Raw genomic sequence first — 4748 nt, forward strand, 5'->3', positions numbered from 1 at the left:
TAAGCGTGGACAGGTTTCCTCTTTAGATAAATGCCTTCCTGTTCTCATCTCCTTATTCGCTAAATACATCTTAGCACATGGACCTATTTCTTAATATTGAACTTACAGTAGGTGTCTGAGGGTTTGGTGTTGGTCCCCTGTTGTGCTCCTGCATGCTGCATGCTAAACCCAGTGCAGAGCAGCCCCTGCTGGGGAAAGTGTGACAGTAGCGTCTAGTGTGAGAGGAAGATAAATAACTTGACCATGAACTCAACGTAGCCTTTCTTTCAAAGTTTTGGAATACTTGCCTGGTCTGCAGTGCAGCTACTGCACTCCAGACACTTTTTATCTTATTCAATTCACCTTAAAAGAAGTTAACCCAGTTAGACAAGATTTCCACATCTATATTTCATTCTATACAAAGAATGAGTCTAAAGCCATTTAAATATCTCATTTTAGAAAATGTCTGAATACCGCTGAGACTTGACTGACACTTGAATGACACAAAGAACTGTTTGTGACGGAAGGTTTACTGTGAATTTGAGCATACTGTGCAGAATAGAAGGTTATACTAAAACTTTTTTTTTTCGTAAGAGAAGCCTTAGAAAGAAGTATCTGACCTTACTGCTTTTTCAAACAAGACTTGAGTGCACAGATCTATACAAAGAAATCTCCTGATCATGCCTTTTCAAAAACAGACCTGCTTACTCTACAGCCCAATTCTTTAACATAGGATTACTTCACTCAACCAGCAGCCATTTTTCCGATCTAACCACTTTTTTCCCACATTTAATGTCAAATAATTATAATTCTACTGTGTGTCTGTGTGTGTGTGTGACAATTTATTGTTTAATTTGAATATGGTCCTCTGGGTCCCTGAAAATGCTTTAAAATCAAGCGTCTTGTATCTAGAAATGCTGTCTTTGTCATTCTCTGTTAGCAGTTCGCCAAGGTACAACTGCTGAATCTGTGAATTGCAACTTCTGAGTGTAACAGAGCAGAAAAGGTACATTTTACACTGGTGCCAAGAGGCTCAGGTGAATGCTTGCAGTGTAACGTTTTAAATGTTAAACCTGTGAGTCATTCCACTTTTTGTGCTAAACTTGATGTGGACTTATTTTTCAATGCTGTTGTCAGAGACATTTTAAATGTATGCATCTTTGAAAATGTATTCTGTATTACAGACTTGACTTGTGGATTGAGGTGGCCTTACAGCAAAAGGACGTTTGGACTGTGTATGCAGTCTTTCTCCTCTATTCTCCCTTATCTTACTTAGTTGTGGTATGGAAGTGTAACATTTTAAAAAGTAAGCCCCCTTTCTACTCCTATGTACACAATCATTTTGTGCATTTTCTTTCTTTTAATTTTTTTTTTTTTACATGCTTTTGGAGAAAAAAATAAATGCTGGTGTTGATTTAATGCAGTGATTTTTGTTTGTGTGTGTTTACTGATGTAAAGATACCTAAATCCTTGAATTTCTAGGAACTTAATTACTGAATACTTGACTTAAGGATTTCCATCCATCCATCTTCATCCGCTTATCCGGGGTCGGGTCGCGGGGCTCAAGGATATCAAAATGTTCAATTATGGTTTAATCGTATAAATTTATGAAGTGGTAACGTCTTCCGGAAAAGTGTTGACCATAACATACTGAACTTAACCAGAGCGTGTTAAATAAGTGGTGGAAAAAGTATTCAGATTCTTATGGTAGTACGTTTTATAAACTGATCATATTGTAGCCTGTGTGAAAATTGTTTTATATTGTATTTAGAGATTTGTACTATTGGTTGGACATAACCGGCACTGTGAAGGTGTCATTTTGGGCTCTGAGGATTTGTCAAGGCATTTCGCACTATTCTTAATTTTAAACAAAACAATCAATAGTATGGCTTAATGTTAACAATCATTATCATATTAACAATAGATAATGAAAAGAAATCATTTGTTGCAGTCCTATACAAAACGGTTAAATGAGCTCTATCTGAACCAAATATAATGCTAAATCCTGCTTTTACATGAGTAGTAATAATGATATAAGCTAACTGTCGGATTATACTTTCATATTTAGATTTAACAATTTATAATCGATTCGATTATTAAATGATTATCGATGCATCCTGATGGATCAATTTTTCTAAACAGGATCCTTAGATAATTACTAAGCATTTGAATCCAAAAGAAACATCTCCTAATTAGCTTAAAATGACTAGTTTGCATCCCTAATGATATGTCATTTCATTAACACCAGTTGTCAGACTCCTCTGAAAACTGAAAAATAATGATCAGGATGTACAGTAGGCCTATGTGTAGGCTACAGGACAGAGCTGTACGCCAGTTTAGTCTAAGCTTGTACCTCATGTTCTCAAAATTGACTAGTAGGTTAGTTTGTAATGACATACAGCTGATAATTAATGTTACTAATTTAGCTAACGTTACATACATAAATAAATATTTTTAGCGCCTTTCACGGGACCCAATGACGCTTTACACATAGTTACAGTGACAGAACAACAAAACGTCATTCAGCCATTTCAGTTAAAATGTCAGGTTCTTGTGAAGTAAAAGAATGAGACAAAGATAAATCATAGATGAACTTTTTCCACCTTTAATAATGTGAACAATTCAATTGAAAAACAAACTGAAATCTTAGAGGGGGGAAATGAAAACTACAATAACTTGGTTGCTTAAGTGTGCACATCCTCTTAATAAGTGTGGCTGTGTTCAGAATTAACCAATCACATTCAAACTCATGTTAACTAGAAGTCATTACAAACCTGCCATCATTTAAAGTGACTCTAATCGCAAATAAGCAGAGAGCTTCCAAAGCATCAGAGAGATCTCATTGTTGAAAGATAGCCTATCAGTCAGGAGAAGGGTACAAAATAATTTCCAAAGCATTAGATATACCATGGAACACAGTGAAAACAGTCATCATCAAGTGGAGAAAATATGGCACAACAGGGACATTACCAAGAACTGGGCGTCCTTCTAAAATTAATGAAAAGACGACAAGAAAACTGGTCAGGGAGGCTTCCAAGAGGCCTACAGCAACATTAAAGGAACTGCAAGAATTTCTGGAAAGTACTGGCTGTGTGGTGCGTGTGACAACTATCTCCCCTATTCTTCATATGAATGGGCTATGGGGTAGGGTAACAAGACTGAAGCCTTTTCTTACAAAGAAAAACATCCAAGCACGGCTGAAGTTTGCAAAAACAAACATCAAGTCCCACAAAAGCATGTGGGAAAATGTGTTATGGCCTGATGTCATGTTTCCCAAACTTAGGGTCGGGACCCAAAATGGGCCCAAGCCCTTTTTCATTGGGTCGCCAATAGGCAGATTAAAATTATTAACTATGTTACATTATGAAAATATGTGAATGAATGATGTTTTTTGCTACACTTGTAGCTCAGATGCTGTGAGTTTTTTTCTCTCTCTTCTCCCTAACCTGATCTTCTGTCCACATTCAAAAATAATTTTTCTGTCTGTAGTCTGTGATCTGTCACTGTTTATCCTATGACGTCTAAACTAAAATACAAGGATGAGTTTATTAATGTTGACTTCACCAAAGCAATTCAGATTGGAGAGGAAATGCTTCAATGTGTAATATATGGAAAATTGCTCTCTAATGAGGGTTTTGAAATGAATAAATTGGACAAGAATCTCCAAACGCAACATTCGCTGTATCTGGGAAAGTCCCCAAATAAATTTAGTTGCAGAAGAAAGATGTGTTGATTCAATATGGCACAACATACTTGTGTGAATCTGGCTTTCTGACTCTGGCATACCTGGAAAAACCAATTCAGAAACAGACTAAATGCTCAGTGCAACCTCAGAATGGCACTTTCAAAAACTGAGCCCAGAGTAAAGATCAGAAAACTTCAACCAGCCACATGCTTCTCATTAAATTCAGGTTATGTCAAAAGACGTGTTTGTGATGATGGGAGGAGATGGGAAAAATGGGTGGAGAGAAAGGGGTGGGACACAGAAAGAACAGACTGTTGTTTTTGTTTATTTTAGTAAGAAAAGTAATACATTTTATATACATTGTTTGTTATGTAGATCCCAGGGAGACAACTGATTTCTATTTTAGGTCTTGAGCTGAAAAAGTTTGGGAACCAGTGGTCTGATGAAACCAAGGTTGAACTTTTTGGCCATAATTCCAAAAGGCATGTTTGGCACAAAATCAACACTGCACGTCACCCAAAGAAAACCATACCCACAGTGAAGCATCATGCTTTGGGGCTGTTTTTCTTCAGCTGGAACCGGGGCCTTAGTCAGGGTGGAGAAACATATGAAAAGTTCCAAATACCAGGCAGTTTTGGCACAAAACCTTCAGGCGTCCGTTAGAAAGCTGAAGATGAAGAGGAAGTTCACCTTTCAGCATGAGAAGGACCCAAAGCACACATCCAAATCCACAAAAGCATGGCTTCACCAGAAGAAGATTAATGTTTTGGAATGGCCCAGCCAGAGCGCAGACCTGAATCCAATTGAACATCTGTGGGGTGATCTGAAGTGAGATGTGCACAGGCGATGTCCTCGCAATCTGATAGATTTGGAGCGCTTTTGCAAAGAAGAGTGGGCAAATATTGCCACGTCAAGATGTGCCATGCTAATAGACTCCTACCCAAAAAGACTGACTGCTGTAATGAAATCAAAAGATGTTTCAACAAAGTATTAGTTTTCACACTTATGCAACCAGGTTATTGTAATTTATTTTTAATCCCCCCCCCCCCCCAGATTTTAGTTTGTTTTTCAATTGAATTGTTCA

Source organism: Micropterus dolomieu, linkage group LG02 (assembly GCF_021292245.1).
Source record: "Micropterus dolomieu isolate WLL.071019.BEF.003 ecotype Adirondacks linkage group LG02, ASM2129224v1, whole genome shotgun sequence".
NCBI lineage: Eukaryota > Metazoa > Chordata > Actinopteri > Centrarchiformes > Centrarchidae > Micropterus > Micropterus dolomieu.